The 22,500-nt window shown below is 60.9% G+C and overlaps 2 non-coding genes across 2 annotated transcripts; both read left to right on the plus strand.

Moving 5' to 3' along the window:
- The first annotated feature begins 11,022 nt into the window (after window positions 1–11,022).
- Window positions 11,023–11,141, plus strand: LOC131864771 (5S ribosomal RNA). Its single transcript, XR_009363534.1, has one exon. It is a non-coding gene; the product is annotated as a 5S ribosomal RNA (ribosomal RNA).
- Window positions 11,142–18,928: 7,787 nt separating this feature from the next.
- Window positions 18,929–19,047, plus strand: LOC131864776 (5S ribosomal RNA). Its single transcript, XR_009363539.1, has one exon. It is a non-coding gene; the product is annotated as a 5S ribosomal RNA (ribosomal RNA).
- The last annotated feature ends 3,453 nt before the right edge of the window (window positions 19,048–22,500 follow it).

Raw genomic sequence — 22,500 nt, forward strand, 5'->3', positions numbered from 1 at the left:
TACACAGATAGTTCCAAGGCGGCCGAGGAGCCTCACCGCATATCAATCGGGGTGCGAGGCGAGGGATGGGGCGGGAAGGCCCCAACGGCTAGACGGAAGAGGCTTCAGGGCCACCTCGGAATGGTCCAAGCATCGGACGCGCTTGGGGCGACTGCCAGTGCCAACCCCTTATCCCGCGATGCGTCCGATACACAGATGGTTCCAAGGCGGCCGAGGAGCCTCACCGCATAGCAATCGGGGGTGCGAGGCGAGGGATGGGGCGGGAAGGCCCCAACGGCTAGACGGAAGAGGCTTCAGGGCCGCCTAGGAATGGTCCAAGCATCGGACACGCTTGGGGCGACTACCAGTGACAGCCCCCTATCCCGCGATGCGTCCGATACGAAGATGGTTCCAAGGCGGCCGAGGAGCCTCACCGCATAGCAATCGGGGTGCGAGGTGGGGGATGCGGCGAGATGGCCCCAACGGCTAGACGGAAGAGGCCACAGGGCCGCGTCGGAATAGTCCAAGCATCGGACGCGCTTGGGGCGACTACCAGTGACAACCCCTTATCCCGCGATGCGTCCGATACGAAGATAGTTCCAAGGCGGCCGAGGAGCCTCACCGCATAGCAATCGGGGTGCGAGGTGGGGGATGCGGCGAGATGGCCCCAACGGCTAGACGGAAGAGGCTGCAGGGCCGCCTCGGAATAGTCCAAGCATCGGACGCGCTTGGGGCCACTACCAGTGACAACCCCTTATCCCGCGATGCGTCCGATACGAAGATAGTTCCAAGGCGGCCGAAGAGCCTCACCGCATAGCAATCGGGGTGCGAGGTGGGGGATGCGGCGAGATGGCCCCAACGGCTAGACGGAAGAGGCCACAGGGCCGCCTCGGAATAGTCCAAGCATCGGACGCGCTTGGGGCGACTACCAGTGACAACCCCTTATCCCGCGATGCGTCCGATACGAAGATAGTTCCCAGGCGGCCGAGGAGCCTCACCGCATAGCAATCGGGGTGCGAGGCGAGGGATGCGGCGAGATGGCCCCAAAGGCTAGACGGAAGAGGCTGCAGGGCTGCCTCGGAATAGTCCAAGCATCGGACGCGCTTGGGGCGACTACCACTGCCAACCCCTTATCCCGCGATGCGTCCGATACACAGATAGTTCCGAGGCGGCCGAGGAGGTGGGGGATGCAGCGAGATGGCCCCAACGGCTAGACGGAAGAGGCTGCAGGGCCGCCTCGGAATAGTCCAAGCATCGGACGCGCTTGGGGCGACTACCAGTGACAACCCCTTATCCCGCGATGCGTCCGATACACAGATAGTTCCGAGGCGGCCAAGGAGCCTCACCGCATAGCAATCGTGGTGCGAGGTGGGGGATGCGGCGAGATGGCCCCAACGGCTAGACGGAAGAGGCTGCAGGGCCGCCTCGGAATGGTCCAAGCATCGGATGCGCTTGGGGCGACTACCACTGCCAACCCCTTATCCCGCGATGCGTCCGATACACAGATAGTTCCAAGGCGGCCGAGGAGCCTCACAGCATAGCAATCAGGGTGCGAGGCGAGGGATGCGGCGAGAAAGCCCCAACGGCTAGAGGGAAGAGGCTTCAGGTCCGCCTCGGAATGGTCCAAGCATCGGACGCGCTTGGGGCGACTACCAGTGACAACCCCTTATCCCGCGACGCGTCCGATACACAGATAGTTCCAAGGCGGCCGAGGAGCCTCACCGCATAGCAATCGGGGTGCGAGGCGAGGGATGCGGCGAGAAGGACCCAACGGCTACACGGAAGAGGCTTCGGGGCCGCCTCGGAATGGTCCAAGCATCGGACGCGCTTGGGGCGACTACCAGTGACAACCCCTTATCCCGCGACGCGTCCGATACACAGATAGTTCCAAGGCGGCCGAGGAGCCTCACCGCATAGCAATCGGGGTGCGAGGCGAGGGATGCGGCGAGAAGGACCCAACGGCTAGACGGAAGAGGCTTCGGGGCCGCCTCGGAATGGTCCAAGCATCGGACGCGCTTGGGGCGACTACCAGTGACAACCCCTTATCCCGCGACGCGTCCGATACACAGATAGTTCCAAGGCGGCCGAGGAGCCTCACCGCATAGCAATCGGGGTGCGAGGCGAGGGATGCGGCGAGAAGGACCCAACGGCTAGACGGAAGAGGCTTCGGGTCCGCCTCGGAATGGTCCAAGCATCGGACGCGCTTGGGGCGACTACCAGTGACAACCCCTTATCCCGCGACGCGTCCGATACACAGATAGTTCCAAGGCGGCCGAGGAGCCTCACCGCATAGCAATCGGGGTGCGAGGCGAGGGATGCGGCGAGAAGGACCCAACGGCTAGACGGAAGAGGCTTCGGGTCCGCCTCGGAATGGTCCAAGCATCGGACGCGCTTGGGGCGACTACCAGTGACAACCCCTTATCCCGCGACGCGTCCGATACACAGATAGTTCCAAGGCGGCCGAGGAGCCTCACCGCATAGCAATCGGGGTGCGAGGCGAGGGATGCGGCGAGAAGGACCCAACGGCTAGACGGAAGAGGCTTCGGGTCCGCCTCGGAATGGTCCAAGCATCGGACGCGCTTGGGGCGACTACCAGTGACAACCCCTTATCCCGCGACGCGTCCGATACACAGATAGTTCCGAGGCGGCCGAGGAGCCTCACCGCATAGCAATCGGGGTGCGAGGCGAAGGATGCGGCGAGAAGGACCCAACGGCTAGACGGAAGAGGCTTCGGGTCCGCCTCGGAATGGTCCAAGCATCGGACGCGCTTGGGGCGACTACCAGTGACAACCCCTTATCCCGCGACGCGTCCGATACACAGATAGTTCCAAGGCGGCCGAGGAGCCTCACCGCATAGCAATCGGGGTGCGAGGCGAGGGATGCGGCGAGAAGGACCCAACGGCTAGACGGAAGAGGCTTCAGGGCCGCCTCGGAATGGTCCAAGCATCGAACGCGCTTGGGGCGACTACCAGTGACAACCCCTTATCCCGCGACGCGTCCGATACACAGATAGTTCCGAGGCGGCCGAGGAGCCTCACCGCATAGCAATCGGGGTGCGAGGCGAGGGATGCGGCGAGAAGGACCCAACGGCTAGACGGAAGAGGCTTCAGGGCCGCCTCGGAATGGTCCAAGCATCGGACGCGCTTGGGGCGACTACCAGTGACAACCCCTTATCCCGCGACGCGTCCGATACACAGATAGTTCCGAGGCGGCCGAGGAGCCTCACCGCATAGCAATCGGGGTGCGAGGCGAGGGATGCGGCGAGAAGGACCCAACGGCTAGACGGAAGAGGCTTCAGGGCCGCCTCGGAATGGTCCAAGCATCGGACGCGCTTGGGGCGACTACCAATGACAACCCCTTATCCCGCGACGCGTCCGATACACAGATAGTTCCGAGGCGGCCGAGGAGCCTCACCGCATAGCAATCGGGGTGCGAGGCGAGGGATGCGGCGAGAAGGACCCAACGGCTAGACGGAAGAGGCTTCAGGGCCGCCTCGGAATGGTCCAAGCATCGGACGCGCTTGGGGCGACTACCAGTGACAACCCCTTATCCCGCGACGCGTCCGATACACAGATAGTTCCGAGGCGGCCGAGGAGCCTCACCGCATAGCAATCGGGGTGCGAGGCGAGGGATGCGGCGAGAAGGACCCAACGGCTAGACGGAAGAGGCTTCAGGGCCGCCTCGGAATGGTCCAAGCATCGGACGCGCTTGGGGCGACTACCGTTGCCAACCCCTTATCCCGCGATGCGTCTGATACACAGATAGTTCCGAGGCGGCCGAGGAGCCTCACCGCATAGCAATCGGGTTGCGAGGCAGATTATTGGGAAGGGAACCCCCTGGGATGCGGCTCAAGCAGTGCCCAAAGGGACTGGAATGCGGAATCACATCGAGAGACCCAAATGCTATACGAGGGCTCAAATCGAATTATCGATTTGGCCACGACATGGACGCATCGGAACGACTACCTTTGCCGAACCACTCGCAATTGCATCCATACCGAAACCAATAGACATTTCCGTTAGAGCCCTCGCATAGCATTCGGGAATCTCGCATGCCCCTCTAAATCGACCAATGCTGGCGCTCAATGAAAATCCGAGCGCTACCACCGTTCGAGCGCCAGCATTGGTCGAGTTAGAGGGGCACGGGGGAGAATGCTCCAGTCAACACCTCCCCTATATAAGTTATTTGTCCGATTCTCGCACAACCGTAGTCTGCCTCGTCGAATCAAACAACGGTCCCAGATTCCGACTTCCGTTCCGTAGAGACCCAAAAGCTAGATGGAGGCTCGCAAGAAAGAGAGTCGGCGCATAGCAATCGGGTTTCTCGAACGTTTAGGGACCGAGCTCACTTGCGGATAGGGCAAAATCCGCCAAGCAACCCAAAAGCTAGACGGGGGCTCGAATCGAATCGCCTAGGCGGCCACAACAACGACGTGTTGGATCGACTACCAGTGCCAAACCATTCAGCAAGACTAGTCTGTGTCGAGGCCGGATAGAGATTCTCAGAGAGCGCCCGCATAGCATTTAGGAGACCTGCCGCGTCCCTCACACTCGACAAATGGTGGTGCACGTTTATAAATCCGAGCGATCCCAACCCTTTCAAGCACCAACATCGGTCGAGATAGAGGGGCACGGAGGGGGCTGCGTGAGACAACACAGTCCCCTATATAAGTTATTTGTCCGATTCTCACACATCCGAAGAATGGTCATCAAATCGGACAACAGCCCAAACTTCCGACTTCCGTCCCAGAAAGCCCAAGAGCTATCTAAAACGTTCATGGCCGGAACTCGATCGCGGCTATACCAGTCCGCCAAGCAACCCAAAAGCTAGACTGGAGCTCTAGTCGAATCACCTCTGTGGCCATTGCAAGGACGTGTTGGAGCGACTACCATTGCCGAACCATTCCGCAGGTCGAGTCCATACCAAGGCCGCATAGAGATTCACGATGAGCTCCTGCATAGCAATCAGGAGACTTGCCGTGTCCATCACAATCGATAAATCCTGGTGCAAGATTTTTGCATCCGAGCGCTCCAACCAGTCGAGCACCAGCATCAATCGACATAAACGGGCACGGGGGGAGGATGCTCGAGAACACTACCTCCCCTATATAAGTTATTTGTCCGATTCTCAAGCAGCCGAAGTCTGGTCATCGAATCGGGTCAAAGACCACAACTTCCGACTTTACCCACAATGCAAGTCATCGAATCGAACATCGGCCCCCGAGTCGGACTCCATGCGTATGTCAGGTCATCGGACCCAAATTCCGCCTTCCTGCGCATGGCGGGCCATCAATATCAACTCGGTCATCGGACCCAAACTCCGCCTTTTTGCGTATGGCACGCCTTCAAATCGGTCATCGGACCCAAATTCCGCCTTCCTGTGCATGGCGGGCCATCAACATCAACTCGGTCATCGGACCCAAATTCCGCCTTTCTGCGCATGGCACGCCATCAACTCGGTCATCGGACCCAAATTCCGCCTTCCTGCGCATGGCAGGTCATCGGACACAAATTCAGACCTCGCCAATATGCCTACGTATCGAATCGGTCATCGGACCCAACTTCCGACTTCATCCATACTGTAGGGTCTTTGAGGTTGGCGCGGTGCGCTCAACCCAGGGAGTCGACCCATCGAAGCATACACCTCCCCTATATAAGCTATTTGTCCGATTCCCACACCTGTGTAGTTTGCACCTCTGACCAGGACATCGACCCCAACTTCCGAACTCGACTGCAACGACGGCACCAGCGCCTTGGTGCGCACCTTGCGACGCACAGTCCCAACATTCGCCTTCCTGCACATGGCAGGTCATCGGACCCAAATTCCGACCTCGCGAGTATGCCTACATATCGAATCGGTCATCGGACCCAACTTCCGACTTCATCCATACCGTAGGGTCTTTGAGGTTGGCGCGGTGCGCTCAACCCGGGGAGTCGACCCAACGAAGCATACACCTCCCCTATATAAGCTATTTGTCCGATTCCCACACCTGTGTAGTTTGCACCTCCGATCAAGACATCGACCCCAACTTCCGAACTCGCCTCCAACGACCGAACCAGCGCCTTGGTGCGCACCTTGCAACGCACAGTGCCAACATTCGCCTTCCTGCACGTGGCAGGTCATCGGACCCAAATTCCGACCTCGCGAGTATGCCTACATATCGAATCGGTCATCGGACCCAACTTCCGACTTCATCCATACCGTAGGGTCTTTGAGGTTGGCGCGGTGCGCTCAACCCGGGGAGTCGACCCAACGAAGCATACACCTCCCCTATATAAGCTATTTGTCCGATTCCCACACCTGTGTAGCTTGCACCTCCGATCAGGACATCGACCCCAACTTCCGAACTCGACTAAAAAGACCGCACCAGCGCCTTGGTGTGCACCTTGCAACGCACAGTGTCAACATTCGCCTTCCTGCACATGGCAGGTCATCGGACCCAAATTCCGACCTCATGAGCATACCTACTAATCGAATCGGTCATCGGACCCAACTTCCGACTTCATCCATACCGTAGGGTCTTTGAGGTTGGCGCGGTGCGCTCAACCTGGGGAGTCGACCCATCGAAGCATACACCTCCCCTATATAAGCTATTTGTCCGATTCCGACACCTGTGTAGTTTGCACCTCCGCTCAGGACATCGACCCCAACTTCCGAACTCGCCTGCAACGACCGAACCAGCGCCTTGGTGCGCACCAAAAGTGCGCACTTTTGGAGGGCACTTTTCTGCGCTCCAAAGGTGCGCACTTTTGGAGGGCACTTTTTGGAGGGCACTTTTCTGCGCTCCAAAGGTGCGCACTTTTGGAGGGCACTTTTTGGAGGGCACTTTTCTGCGCTCCAAAGGTGCGCACTTTTGGAGGGCACTTTTTGGAGGGCACTTTTCTGCGCTCCAAAGGTGCGCACTTTTGGAGGGCACTTTTTGGAGGGCACTTTTCTGCGCTCCAAAGGTGCGCACTTTTGGAGGGCACTTTTTGGAGGGCACTTTTCTGCGCTCCAAAGGTGCGCACTTTTGGAGGGCACTTTTTGGAGGGCACTTTTCTGCGCTCCAAAGGTGCGCACTTTTGGAGGGCACTTTTTGGAGGGCACTTTTCTGCGCTCCAAAGGTGCGCACTTTTGGAGGGCACTTTTTGGAGGGCACTTTTCTGCGCTCCAAAGGTGCGCACTTTTGGAGGGCACTTTTTGGAGGGCACTTTTCTGCGCTCCAAAGGTGCGCACTTTTGGAGGGCACTTTTTGGAGGGCACTTTTCTGCGCTCCAAAGGTGCGCACTTTTGGAGGGCACTTTTGTGCACTCCAAAGGTGCGCACTTTTGGAGGGCACTTTTCCTGTGCTCCAAAGGTGCACACCTAGGTGAGCACCTTCGACCACACCTTGTAGCACACCAAACTCTGACTTTCGACTTCATCCGCAATGCAGGGTCTTTGAGGTTGGCGCAATGCGCACAACCAGGGGAGTCGACCCATCAAACCCAACACCTCCCCTATATAAGCTATTTGTCTGATTCTCATACATGCGTAGCCTGCAGGAGCAATTAGGACATCGACCCCAACTTTCGGCTTCTAAACGAAAACAAGGTCTTTGAGGTTGGTGTAATGCGAACAACTAGGGGAGTCAACCCATCAAACCCAACACCTCCCCTATATAAGCTATTTGTCTGATTCTCATACATGTGTAGTCTACAGGAGCAATTAGGACATCGACCCCAACTTTTGACTTCTTAACGAAAACAAGGTCTTTGAGGTTGACGTAATGCGCACAACCAGGGGAGTCGACCCATCAAACCCAACACCTCCCCTATATAAGCTATTTGTCCGATTCTCATACATGTGTAGCCTGCAGGAGCCATTAGGACATTGACCCCAACTTTTGACTTCTTAACGAAAACAAGGTCTTTGAGGTTGGCGTAATGCGCACAACCAAGGGAGTTGACCCATCAAACCCAACACCTCCCCTATATAAGCTATTTGTCTGATTCTCATACATGTGTAGCCTGCAACAACGATTAGGACATCCACCCCAACTTCTGAATTCGTCTGCGTTGACCGCACCAAAGGTGCACGCCTTGGTGCTCACCAAAATCCGACTTCCGACTTCTTCTGCTATGCGGGGTCTTTGAGGTTGGCGCAGTGCGCACAACCAGGGGAGTCAACCCACCGAATGCAACACCTCCCCTATATAAGCTATTTGTCTGATTCTCATACATGCGTAGACTGCAGCAATGATTAGGACATCCACCCCAACTTTTGACTTCTTAAACAAGACAGGGTCTTTGAAGTTGGTGCAGTGCACACAACCAGGGGAGTCGACCCATCAAACGCAACACCTCCCCTATATAAAGCTATTTGTCCGATTCTCATACGTGTAGTCTGCAGCAGCGATTAGGACATCGACCCCAACTTCCGAATTCGTTTGCATTGACCGCACCAAAGGTGCACGCCTTGGTGTGCACCCTGGAGTGCACTTTGGTGCTCACCTCGGTGCACACTTTGGTGTGCACCTCGGTGTGCACCAAAGGTGCGCACCTTGGAGCGCACCAAAGGTGTACACTTTGGAGCGCACCACATAGGGTCTTTGAGAGGTTGGCGCAGTGCGCACACCAAGGTGGGTGTTGAGGTGCGTGCCGAGGTGGGTGGGTGCTAGGGTGCGCTCCATGGTGGGTGCCAGGGTGGGTGCGTGCTAGGGTGGATTCCAAAGAGGGTCATAGGGTGGGTGCCAAGGTGGGTTGGTGATATAGTGGGTTCAAAGGTGGGTACTAGGGTGGGTTCCAAGGTGGGTCACAAGTTGGGTGCCAGGATGCGTGGGTGTTAGGTTGGGTGCCAAGGTGGGCTCCTGCGTGGGTGGGTGCTAGGGTGGGTTTCAAGGTGGACGCGAGGGCGGGTGCCAAGGTGGGTAACAAGTTGGGTGTTAGGATGGGTGAGTGCTAGAGTGGGTGCCAAGGTGGGTGGGTGCTAAGGTGGATGCCAAGGTGGTTCACAGGGTGGGTGGGTTCTAGGGTGAGTTCCAAGGTGGGTCACAGGTTCAGTGCTAGGGTGGGTGTCAAGGCGGGTGTCGAGGTGCCTGGGTGCTAGGGTGTGGATGCCAATGTGGGTCATAGGGTGGGTACTAGGGTGGGCTGCAATGTGGGTGCCAAGGTGGGTAACATGCTCGGTGGGTTCTAAATTGGGTGCCAGGGTGGGTGTGCACCCACCTTGCCCGAGGTGGGTGCCAAGGTGCCAGTGTGGGTGGGTGCTAAGGTGGATGCCAAGGTGGGTGAGAAGGTGGGTGATAGGTTGAGTGGTAGGATGGGTGGGTGCCAAGATGGGTCACAGGGTGGGTGCAAGGGTGGGTAGGTGCTAGGGTTGGTGTCAGGGTGGGTGGGTGCTAGGTTGGGTTCCAAGGTGGGTGCGAGGGTGAGTGTCAAGGTGGGTCACAGGTTAGGTGCTAGGATGGGTGAGTGCTAGGGTGCAAAGGTGCCAGGGTGGGTGCTAGGATGGGTCGATGCTAGGGTGAGTGGCAAGGTGGGTCCACAAGTGTCAAGGTGGGTGCCGAGGTGGGTGCCAAGTCGGCGACTGCTATGGTGGATGCCAAGGTGGGTCACGGGGTGGGTGCCAAGTTGCTAGGTTGGGTTCCAAGGTGGGTGCCAACGTGGGTGCTAGGGTGCGTGGGTTAAAGGGTGTGTCACAACGTGGGTGCCAGGATGGGTGCGCACCCACACTGGCCAAGACGGGTGCGGGTGCAAGGTTGGGTTCCAAGCCCGGTCACAGGCTGGGTGCTAGGATGGGTGGGTGCCAAGGTGGGCACCAGGGTGGGTGCACCCACCCTGGCCAAGGTGGGTCACGGGGTGGGTCCTAGGGTGGGTAACGGGGTGGGTACTAAGGTGCGTGCCAAGGTGGGTCATAGGGTGGGTGCCAAGGTGGGCACCAGGGTGGGTGTGCACCAACCCTAGCCAGGGTAGGTCACGGGGTGGTTGTCGGGGTGGGCGTCAAGGAGCCAAGGTGGGTGGCAAGTAGCCAAGTTGCGTGCCAAGGTGGGTGTCGGGGTGGGTGCCAAGGATCCAAGGTGGGTGCCAAGGAACCAAGGTGGGTGTCTGGGTGGGTGCCGAGGTGGGAGCCAGGGTGGGTCCCAAGGTGAGTGCAAAGGTGGGTGCCAGGGTCAAGGTGAGTGCCAATGTGGGTTCCAAGGTGCCAGGGTCAGGGTGAGTGCCAATGTGGGTTCAAAGGTGCTAAGTTGGGTGCGAGGTTGGGTGCGAGGGTGGGTGGGTGCCAAGGTGTGCTAGGTGGAAGCCCGGGTGGGTCGGCATCCCATGGGTGTCGAGTTGGGTGCCTGATGGGTGCTTCTTGTCAAGTTTTAGTCGTCGGGACTCATTTCGAGCCTTAGAGGTCGTTTCTTGTCCGGTTGCCCTGTCTTCGACCTGGGAACCCAATTTTGGTCCTCGGGTCCCATTTTTTTTTGTCTCGCATCCCACTTTTGGCCTGTGGCCTTTTCGGGGTCGATTCTCGTTTTGGGCATCAGAGCATGTTTCTTCTCCTAAAACCCAATATTTGTTTATTAAGTCTCGGAACACATTTTTGTTCTCGTGGACCCATCATGGGTCTTGGAACGCATTTGTGGTCCTTGGGTCCCATTTTGCATCCCGAAACTTGTGTTTTGGTGCTTGATCCCTATTTTGGGTGCCCACCTTGCACCAAGTGCGCACCCGGGGCAAACCGAGCGCCTTGGTGCACCGGGGCAAGATCGAGCGTGCACCCGAGGCGCCCCGAACATGCACCAAGGTGCACTCGGCCCACATGTGAGCGCAGGTCGTTGCGCCCGAGGTGGTGTGTGGGCACCGCGTTGCAGACGGGACACTGCACGCACACGACGCCCCCTCCAGGTGCACGCACGTAGGCCGGGCCGGGTGCACACCCGACGCCCTAGCAAGGTGCGCGCACCCGGGCAGGGCTCACACTTGGCGAACGGGGCGCACTTCGCGAGGGAGGGTGTGCACCTCGACGGGGGTGGGTGGCCGGGGTGGATTCGCACGTGGGTCGCGGTTTGCTAAGTACACACTGCGACAAGCTCATAACGGGTGCGATCATACCAGCATTAGTGCACCGGATCCCATCAGAACTCCGCAGTTAAGCGCGCTTGGGCCGGAGTAGTACTGGGATGGGTGACCTCCCGGGAAGTCCCGGTGTTGCACCCTTTTTTAGTTTTTCGCCGGGCGTCGCAATGCTATTTGAATAAACCTTTTGCCCGTTTGCGTTCTCGTCGGGGCCGGGCCGGGCCGGGGTGCGCTGCCCGCACTACCGCGCGCGCGGGGGCGACACCGAGCGCGCACCCGAGGCACCCCGAGCACACAGGCCACGGTGCAACCCGGGCGTTGTGCGCGCACCCCGGTGCGCCCGAGGTGCTGCGCGCGCACCCAGGTGAAATCGGTGTGCACCTCGGCCAGTGCGCGCTCGGTCGAGTCGCGCACGTTGGCCAAGGTGCACGGTGATGTTTCTTACTCTAAGGTTCCGCACCAGACGCCCGGGACAGGTGAGCGAAGCTGGGCGGGGCCGGGTGCGCGGCCGGGGCAGGTGCACGCAGCTGGAGAGAGCTTTGGAGCACACTTCGGAGCGCACCAATGATGCGCTCCATTCAAAAGTTTCCTGAAAAGGCAAAAAAAGTTGAGATTATAGAATTTCCCACTTGAGAGATTGTAAAAAAAAAAAATTTAAAATGAAGGAAACGCGGGTGCCAAGGTGTGCGCAGCCCAGCCAAGGTGTGCGCACCAAGGCGCCCACCCTGGCGAAGGTGCACGCAAGGTGCGCACCCGAGGCAAACCGGACAATTAACCCAACTTTCGACTTCGCGCGCACCTTGGAGCGCACTTCGGAGCGCTCCTTGGTGCGCACCAATCTTGGGCACCTCGGAGTGCACCATGGCGCCCACCAAGGTGCGCACCCGGGGCAAACCGAGCTCCGACTTCGTGCGCACCTTGGAGCGCACGAAAGGTGCGCACCATGGCGCCCACCAAGGTGCGCAGCCCAGCCAAGGCGTGCGCATCAAGGTGCGCACCCTGGCGAAGGTGCGCACCCGGGGCAAACCGAGCTCCGACTTCGTGCGCACCTTGGAGCGCACAAAAGGTGCGCAACCCAGCCAAGGTGTGCGCACCCCGGTCAAACCGAGCTCCGAATCGTGCGCACCAGAGGTGCACGCCATCGTGCGCACCTTGGAGCACACTTCGGAGCCCTCCTTGGTGCGCGCCGATGTTGCGCACCTCGGAGCGCACCCGGGGAAAACAATGCAATTAACCCGACTTTCGACTTCGTGGGCACCTCGGAGCGCTCTCGGGTTCGCACCTCGGAGCACACCGAGGTGCGCACCTTTGATGCGCTGCCTTCACCAATTTCCAGAAAAGGCAAGAAAACATTGAGAAGGTGTGCGCACCGAGGTGCCCACCCTGGCGAAGGTGCACGCGAGGTGCGCACCCGGGGCAAACCGGGCTCCGACTTCGTGCACGCCGCACCTTGGAGCACACTTCGGAGCGCTCCTTGGTGCGCACCAGGGCGCGCAACCCAGCCGAGGTGCCCACCCCGGCGAAGGTGCACGCGAGGTGCGCACCCGGGGCAAACCGGGCTCCGACTTCGTGCACGCGAGGTGCGCACCCGGGGCAAACCGGGCTCCGACTTCGTGCACGCCGCACCTTGGAGCACACTTCGGAGCGCTCCTTGGTGCGCACCATGGTGCCCACCAGGGCGCGCAACCCCGCCGAAGGTGCACGCGAGGTGCGCACCCGGGGCAAACCGGGCTCCGACTTCGTGCACGCCGCACCTTGGAGCACACTTCGGAGCGCTCCTTGGTGCGCACCATGGTGCCCACCAGGGCGCGCAACCCCGCCGAAGGTGCACGCGAGGTGCGCACCCGGGGCAAACCGGGCTCCGACTTCGTGCACGCCATGGTGCGCACCGCGGCGAAGGTGCGCACCCGGGGCAAACCGGGCTCCGACTTCGTGCACGCCGCACCTTGGAGCACACTTCGGAGCGCTCCTTGGTGCGCACCAGGGCGCGCAACCCAGCCGAGGTGCCCACCCCGGCGAAGGTGCACGCGAGGTGCGTACCCGGGGCAAACCGGGCTCCGACTTCGTGCACGCCGCACCTTGGAGCACACTTCGGAGCGCTCCTTGGTGCGCACCATGGTGCCCACCAGGCCGCGCAACCCAGCCAAGGTGTGCGCACCAAGGTGCACGCGAGGTGCGCACCCGGGGCAAACCGGGGTCCGACTTCGTGCACGCCGCACCTTGGAGCACACATCGGGGCGCTCCCGGGTTCGCACCGGCGTTGCGCACCGTGGTGGGCACCTCGGAGCACACCAAGGTGGGCAGCGAGGTGCGCACCTTTGATGCGATGCCTTCACTAATTTCCATAAAAGGCAAAAAAAAAACGAGATTTTAAAATTTCCGTTTTGAAAGATAGTGAGAAAAAGGGAATGCTGGTGCCATCTTGAGCCCGCCCTGGTGCGCAGCCCAGCCAAGGTGTGCGCACCAAGGTGCCCACCCTGGCGAAGGTGCGCGCCCGGGCAATTAATCCAACTTCCAACTTCGCGCGCGCCAGGGTGGGAGCGCACCCAACAACCGGGCCTGGGAAGAGCCAATGCGAGAAACCCCACCAAACGCTCTGACAAAAAAAGAGGGGGCGCTCCAGTAACCCCGCTTCGGAGCGCACCCTGGGCAAACCCAGCCAAGGTGCCCACCCCGGCCAAGGTGCAGGCGAGGTGCGCACCCGGGGCAAACCGGGCTCCGACAACGTGCACGCCGCACCTTGGAGCACACTTCGTAGCGCTCCCGGGTGCGCACCTCAGAGCACACCAAGGTGGGCAGCGAGGTGCGCACCTTTGATGCGCTGCCTTCACTAATTTCCAGAAAAGGCAAAAAAAAAAGGAGATTTTAAAATTTCCGTTTTGAAAGATAGTGAAAAAAACGGAACGCGCGTGCCATCTTGAGCCCGCCCTGGTGCGCAGCCCAGGTAAGGTGCCCACCCTGGCAAAGGTGCGCACCCGGGCAATTAACCCTACTTCCGACTTCGTGCGCGCCAGGGTGGCAACCGGGCCTCGGAAGAGCCAATGCGAGAAACCCCACCAAACGCTCCGACAAAAAAAGAGGCGGCGCTCCAATAACCCCGCTTCGGAGCGCAGCCGGGGCAAACCCAGCCAAGGTGCCCACCCCGACGAAGGTGCACGCGAGGTGCGCACCCGGGGCAAACCGGGCTCCGACAACGTGCACGCAGCACCTTGGAGCACACTTCGAAGCACTCCCGGGTGCCCACCGGCGTTGCGCACCGTGGTGGGCAGCGAGGTGCGCACCTTTGATGCGCTGCCTTCACTAATTTCCAGAAAAAGGCAAAAAAAAATGAGATTTTAAAATTTCCGTTTTGAAAGATAGTGAAAAAAAAGGAACGCGGGTGCCATCTTGAGCCCGCCCTGGTGCGCAGCCCAGGCAAGGCATGCGCACCAAGGTGCCCACCCGAGGTGCACACCCGGGGCAAACCGGGCTCCGACTTCGTGCAGGCCGCACCTTGGAGCACACTTCGGAGCGCTCCTTGGTGCGCACCATGGTGCCCACCAGGGCGCGCAACCCAGCCAAGGTCTGCACACCAAGGTGCCCACCCCGGCGAAGGTGCACGCGAGGTGCGCACCCGGGGCAAACCGGGCTCCGACTTCGTGCACGCCATGGTGCCCACCGCGGCGAAGGTGCACGCGAGGTGCGCACCCGGGGCAAACCGGGCTCCGACTTCGTGCACGCCGCACCTTGGAGCACACTTCGGAGCGCTCCTTGGTGCGCACCATGGTGCCCACCAGGGCGCGCAACCCAGCCAAGGTGTGCGCACCAAGGTGCACGCGAGGTGCGCACCCGGGGCAAACCGGGGTCCGACTTCGTGCACGCCGCACCTTGGAGCACACATCGGAGCGCTCCCAGGTTCGCACCAGCGTTGCGCACCTTTGATGCGCTGCCTTCACTAATTTGAAGAAAAGGCAAAAAAAAACGAGATTTTAAAATTTCCGTTCTGAAAGATAGTGAAAAAAACGGAACGCGGGTGCCATCTTGAGCCCTTCCTGGTGCGCAGCCCAGGCAAGTTGTGCGCACCAAGGTGCCCACCCTGGCGGAGGTGCGCGCCCGGGGCAATCCGGGCTCCGACTTCGTGCACTGCATGGTGCCCACCAAGGCGCGCAACCCAGCCAAGGTGCCCACCGCAGCGAAGGTGCACGCGAGGTGCGCACCCGAGGTGCACACCCGGGGCAAACCGGGCTCCGACTTCGTGCACGCCGCACCTTGGAGCACACTTCAGAGCGCTCCTTGGTGCGCACCAGGGCGCGCAACCCAGCCGAGGTGCCCACCCCGGCGAAGGTGCACGCGAGGTGCGCACCCGGGGCAAACCGGGCTCCGACTTCGTGCACGCCATGGTGCCCACCGCGGCGAAGGTGCGCACCCGGGGCAAACCGGGCTCCGACTTCGTGCACGCCGCACCTTGGAGCACACTTCGGAGCGCTCCTTGGTGCGCACCATGGTGCCCACCAGGCCGCGCAACCCAGCCAAGGTGTGCGCACCAAGGTGCACGCGAGGTGCGCACCCGGGGCAAACCGGGGTCCGACTTCGTGCACGCCGCACCTTGGAGCACACATCGGGGCGCTCCCGGGTTCGCACCGGCGTTGCGCACCGTGGTGGGCACCTCGGAGCACACCAAGGTGGGCAGCGAGGTGCGCACCTTTGATGCGATGCCTTCACTAATTTCCATAAAAGGCAAAAAAAAAACGAGATTTTAAAATTTCCGTTTTGAAAGATAGTGAGAAAAAGGGAATGCTGGTGCCATCTTGAGCCCGCCCTGGTGCGCAGCCCAGCCAAGGTTTGCGCACCAAGGTGCCCACCCTGGCGAAGGTGCGCGCCCGGGCAATTAACCCAACTTCCAACTTCGCGCGCGCCAGGGTGGGAGCGCACCCAACAACCGGGCCTGGGAAGAGCCAATGCGAGAAACCCCACCAAACTCTCTGACAAAAAAAGAGGGGGCGCTCCAGTAACCCCGCTTCGGAGCGCACCCTGGGCAAACCCAGCCAAGGTGCCCACCCCGGCCAAGGTGCAGGCGAGGTGCGCACCCGGGGCAAACCGGGCTCCGACAACGTGCACGCCGCACCTTGGAGCACACTTCGTAGCGCTCCCGGGTGCGCACCTCAGAGCACACCAAGGTGGGCAGCGAGGTGCGCACCTTTGATGCGCTGCCTTCACTAATTTCCAGAAAAGGCAAAAAAAAAAGGAGATTTTAAAATTTCCGTTTTGAAAGATAGTGAAAAAAACGGAACGCGCGTGCCATCTTGAGCCCGCCCTGGTGCGCAGCCCAGGTAAGGTGCCACCCTGGCAAAGGTGCGCACCCGGGCAATTAACCCTACTTCCGACTTCGTGCGCGCCAGGGTGGCAACCGGGCCTCGGAAGAGCCAATGCGAGAAACCCCACCAAACGCTCCGACAAAAAAAGAGGCGGCGCTCCAATAACCCCGCTTCGGAGCGCAGCCGGGGCAAACCAAGCCAAGGTGCCCACCCCGACGAAGGTGCACGCGAGGTGCGCACCCGGGGCAAACCGGGCTCCGACAACGTGCACGCAGCACCTTGGAGCACACTTCGAAGCACTCCCGGGTGCCCACCGGCGTTGCGCACCGTGGTGGGCAGCGAGGTGCGCACCTTTGATGCGCTGCCTTCACTAATTTCCAGAAAAAGGCAAAAAAAAATGAGATTTTAAAATTTCCGTTTTGAAAGATAGTGAAAAAAAAGGAACGCGGGTGCCATCTTGAGCCCGCCCTGGTGCGCAGCCCAGGCAAGGCATGCGCACCAAGGTGCCCACCCGAGGTGCACACCCGGGGCAAACCGGGCTCCGACTTCGTGCAGGCCGCACCTTGGAGCACACTTCGGAGCGCTCCTTGGTGCGCACCATGGTGCCCACCAGGGCGCACCCGAGGCAAACCGGGCTCCGACTTCGTGCACGCCGCACCTTGGAGCACACATCGGAGCGCTCCCAGGTTCGCACCAGCGTTGCGCACCTTTGATGCGCTGCCTTCACTAATTTCCAGAAAAGGCAAAAAAAAACGATATTTTAAAATTTCCGTTCTGAAAGATAGTGAAAAAAACGGAACGCGGGTGCCATCTTGAGCCCTTCCTGATGCGCAGCCCAGGCAAGTTGTGCGCACCAAGGTGCCCACCCTGGCGGAGGTGCGCGCCCGGGGCAAACCGGGCTCCGACTTCGTGCACTGCATGGTGCCCACCAAGGCGCGCAACCCAGCCAAGGTGCCCACCGCAGCGAAGGTGCACGCGAGGTGCGCACCCGAGGTGCACACCCGGGGCAAACCGGGCTCCGACTTCGTGCACGCCGCACCTTGGAGCACACTTCAGAGCGCTCCTTGGTACGCACCAGGGCGCGCAACCCAGCCAAGGTGCTCACCCCGGCGAAGGTGCACGCGAGGTGCGCACCCGGGGCAAACCGGGCTCGGACTTCGTGCACGCCGCACCTTGGAGCACACATCGGAGCGCTCCCGGGTTCGCACCAGCATTGCGCACCTTTGATGCGCTGCCTTCACTAATTTCCAGAAAAGGCAAAAAAAAGAAAAAAATGAGATTTTAAAATTTCCGTTTTGAAAGATAGTGAAAAAAACGGAACGCGGGTGCCATCTTGAGCCCGCCCTGGTGTGCAGCCCAGGCAAGTTGTGCGCACCAAGGCACCCACCCTGGCCAAGGTGGGTCACGGGGTGGGTCCTAGGGTGGGTAACGGGGTGGGTACTAAGTTGCGTGCCAAGGTGGGTCATAGGGTGGGTGCCAAGGTGGGCACCAGGGTGGGTGTGCACCAACCCTAGCCAGGGTAGGTCACGGGGTGGTTGTCGGGGTGGGCGTCAAGGAGCCAAGGTGGGTGGCAAGTAGCCAAGTTGCGTGCCAAGGTGGGTGTCGGGGTGGGTGCCAAGGATCCAAGGTGGGTGCCAAGGAACCAAGGTGGGTGTCTGGGTGGGTGCCGAGGTGGGAGCCAGGGTGGGTCCCAAGGTGAGTGCAAAGGTGGGTGCCAGGGTCAAGGTGAGTGCCAATGTGGGTTCCAAGGTGCCAGGGTCAGGGTGAGTGCCAATGTGGGTTCAAAGGTGCTAAGTTGGGTGCGAGGTTGGGTGCGAGGGTGGGTGGGTGCCAAGGTGTGCTAGGTGGAAGCCCGGGTGGGTCGGCATCCCATGGGTGTCGAGTTGGGTGCCTGATGGGTGCTTCTTGTCAAGTTTTAGTCGTCGGGACTCATTTCGAGCCTTAGAGGTCGTTTCTTGTCCGGTTGCCCTGTCTTCGACCTGGGAACCCAATTTTGGTCCTCGGGTCCCATTTTTTTTTGTCTCGCATCCCACTTTTGGCCTGTGGCCTTTTCGGGGTCGATTCTCGTTTTGGGCATCAGAGCATGTTTCTTCTCCTAAAACCCAATATTTGTTTATTAAGTCTCGGAACACATTTTTGTTCTCGTGGACCCATCATGGGTCTTGGAACGCATTTGTGGTCCTTGGGTCCCATTTTGCATCCCGAAACTTGTGTTTTGGTGCTTGATCCCTATTTTGGGTGCCCACCTTGCACCAAGTGCGCACCCGGGGCAAACCGAGCGCCTTGGTGCACCGGGGCAAGATCGAGCGTGCACCCGAGGCGCCCCGAACATGCACCAAGGTGCACTCGGCCCACATGTGAGCGCAGGTCGTTGCGCCCGAGGTGGTGTGTGGGCACCGCGTTGCAGACGGGACACTGCATGCACACGACGCCCCCTACAGGTGCACGCACGTAGGCCGGGCCGGGTGCACACCCGACGCCCTAGCAAGGTGCGCGCACCCGGGCAGGGCTCACACTTGGCGAACGGGGCGCACTTCGCGAGGGAGGGTGTGCACCTCGACGGGGGTGGGTGGCCGGGGTGGATTCGCACGTGGGTCGCGGTTTGCTAAGTACACACTGCGACAAGCTCATAACGGGTGCGATCATACCAGCGTTAGTGCACCGGATCCCATCAGAACTCCGCAGTTAAGCGCGCTTGGGCCGAAGTAGTACTGGGATGGGTGACCTCCCGGGAAGTCCCGGTGTTGCACCCTTTTTTAGTTTTTCGCCGGGCATCGCAATGCTATTTGAATAAACCTTTTGCCCGTTTGCGTTCTCGTCGGGGCCGGGCCGGGCCGGGGTGCGCTGCCCGCACTACCGCGCGCGCGGGGGCGACACCGAGCGCGCACCCGAGGCGCCCCGAGCACACAGGCCACGGTGCAACCCGGGCGTTGTGTGCGCACCCCGGTGCGCCCGAGGTGCTGCGCGCGCACCCAGGTGAAATCGGTGTGCACCTCGGCCAGTGCGCGCTCGGTCGAGTCGCGCACGTTGGCCAAGGTGCACGGTGATGTTTCTTACTCTAAGGTTCCGCACCAGACGCCCGGGACAGGTGAGCGAAGCTGGGCGGGGCCGGGTGCGCGGCCGGGGCAGGTGCACGCAGCTGGAGAGAGCTTTGGAGCACACTTCGGAGCGCACCAATGATGCGCTCCATTCAAAAGTTTCCTGAAAAGGCAAAAAAAGTTGAGATTATAGAATTTCCCACTTGAGAGATTGTAAAAAAAAAAAATTTAAAATGAAGGAAACGCGGGTGCCAAGGTGTGCGCAGCCCAGCCAAGGTGTGCGCACCAAGGCGCCCACCCTGGCGAAGGTGCACGCAAGGTGCGCACCCGAGGCAAACCGGACAATTAACCCAACTTTCGACTTCGCGCGCACCTTGGAGCGCACTTCGGAGCGCTCCTTGGTGCGCACCAATCTTGGGCACCTCGGAGTGCACCATGGCGCCCACCAAGGTGCGCACCCGGGGCAAACCGAGCTCCGACTTCGTGCGCACCTTGGAGCGCACGAAAGGTGCGCACCATGGCGCCCACCAAGGTGCGCAGCCCAGCCAAGGCGTGCGCATCAAGGTGCGCACCCTGGCGAAGGTGCGCACCCGGGGCAAACCGAGCTCCGACTTCGTGCGCACCTTGGAGCGCACAAAAGGTGCGCAACCCAGCCAAGGTGTGCGCACCCCGGTCAAACCGAGCTCCGAATCGTGCGCACCAGAGGTGCACGCCATCGTGCGCACCTTGGAGCACACTTCGGAGCCCTCCTTGGTGCGCGCCGATGTTGCGCACCTCGGAGCGCACCCGGGGAAAACAATGCAATTAACCCGACTTTCGACTTCGTGGGCACCTCGGAGCGCTCTCGGGTTCGCACCTCGGAGCACACCGAGGTGCGCACCTTTGATGCGCTGCCTTCACCAATTTCCAGAAAAGGCAAGAAAACATTGAGAAGGTGTGCGCACCGAGGTGCCCACCCTGGCGAAGGTGCACGCGAGGTGCGCACCCGGGGCAAACCGGGCTCCGACTTCGTGCACGCCGCACCTTGGAGCACACTTCGGAGCGCTCCTTGGTGCGCACCAGGGCGCGCAACCCAGCCGAGGTGCCCACCCCGGCGAAGGTGCACGCGAGGTGCGCACCCGGGGCAAACCGGGCTCCGACTTCGTGCACGCGAGGTGCGCACCCGGGGCAAACCGGGCTCCGACTTCGTGCACGCCGCACCTTGGAGCACACTTCGGAGCGCTCCTTGGTGCGCACCATGGTGCCCACCAGGGCGCGCAACCCCGCCGAAGGTGCACGCGAGGTGCGCACCCGGGGCAAACCGGGCTCCGACTTCGTGCACGCCGCACCTTGGAGCACACTTCGGAGCGCTCCTTGGTGCGCACCATGGTGCCCACCAGGGCGCGCAACCCCGCCGAAGGTGCACGCGAGGTGCGCACCCGGGGCAAACCGGGCTCCGACTTCGTGCACGCCGCACCTTGGAGCACACTTCGGAGCGCTCCTTGGTGCGCACCATGGTGCCCACCAGGGCGCGCAACCCCGCCGAAGGTGCACGCGAGGTGCGCACCCGGGGCAAACCGGGCTCCGACTTCGTGCACGCCGCACCTTGGAGCACACTTCGGAGCGCTCCTTGGTGCGCACCAGGGCGCGCAACCCAGCCGAGGTGCCCACCCCGGCGAAGGTGCGTACCCGGGGCAAACCGGGCTCCGACTTCGTGCACGCCGCACCTTGGAGCACACTTCGGAGCGCTCCTTGGTGCGCACCATGGTGCCCACCAGGCCGCGCAACCCAGCCAAGGTGTGCGCACCAAGGTGCACGCGAGGTGCGCACCCGGGGCAAACCGGGGTCCGACTTCGTGCACGCCGCACCTTGGAGCACACATCGGGGCGCTCCCGGGTTCGCACCGGCGTTGCGCACCGTGGTGGGCACCTCGGAGCACACCAAGGTGGGCAGCGAGGTGCGCACCTTTGATGCGATGCCTTCACTAATTTCCATAAAAGGCAAAAAAAAAACGAGATTTTAAAATTTCCGTTTTGAAAGATAGTGAGAAAAAGGGAATGCTGGTGCCATCTTGAGCCCGCCCTGGTGCGCAGCCCAGCCAAGGTGTGCGCACCAAGGTGCCCACCCTGGCGAAGGTGCGCGCCCGGGCAATTAACCCAACTTCCAACTTCGCGCGCGCCAGGGTGGGAGCGCACCCAACAACCGGGCCTGGGAAGAGCCAATGCGAGAAACCCCACCAAACGCTCTGACAAAAAAAGAGGGGGCGCTCCAGTAACCCCGCTTCGGAGCGCACCCTGGGCAAACCCAGCCAAGGTGCCCACCCCGGCCAAGGTGCAGGCGAGGTGCGCACCCGGGGCAAACCGGGCTCCGACAACGTGCACGCCGCACCTTGGAGCACACTTCGTAGCGCTCCCGGGTGCGCACCTCAGAGCACACCAAGGTGGGCAGCGAGGTGCGCACCTTTGATGCGCTGCCTTCACTAATTTCCAGAAAAGGCAAAAAAAAAAGGAGATTTTAAAATTTCCGTTTTGAAAGATAGTGAAAAAAACGGAACGCGCGTGCCATCTTGAGCCCGCCCTGGTGCGCAGCCCAGGTAAGGTGCCCACCCTGGCAAAGGTGCGCACCCGGGCAATTAACCCTACTTCCGACTTCGTGCGCGCCAGGGTGGCAACCGGGCCTCGGAAGAGCCAATGCGAGAAACCCCACCAAACGCTCCGACAAAAAAAGAGGCGGCGCTCCAATAACCCCGCTTCGGAGCGCAGCCGGGGCAAACCCAGCCAAGGTGCCCACCCCGACGAAGGTGCACGCGAGGTGCGCACCCGGGGCAAACCGGGCTCCGACAACGTGCACGCAGCACCTTGGAGCACACTTCGAAGCACTCCCGGGTGCCCACCGGCGTTGCGCACCGTGGTGGGCAGCGAGGTGCGCACCTTTGATGCGCTGCCTTCACTAATTTCCAGAAAAAGGCAAAAAAAAATGAGATTTTAAAATTTCCGTTTTGAAAGATAGTGAAAAAAAAGGAACGCGGGTGCCATCTTGAGCCCGCCCTGGTGCGCAGCCCAGGCAAGGCATGCGCACCAAGGTGCCCACCCGAGGTGCACACCCGGGGCAAACCGGGCTCCGACTTCGTGCAGGCCGCACCTTGGAGCACACTTCGGAGCGCTCCTTGGTGCGCACCATGGTGCCCAC

This window comes from Cryptomeria japonica, unplaced genomic scaffold, assembly GCF_030272615.1.
Source record: "Cryptomeria japonica unplaced genomic scaffold, Sugi_1.0 HiC_scaffold_91, whole genome shotgun sequence".
NCBI lineage: Eukaryota > Viridiplantae > Streptophyta > Pinopsida > Cupressales > Cupressaceae > Cryptomeria > Cryptomeria japonica.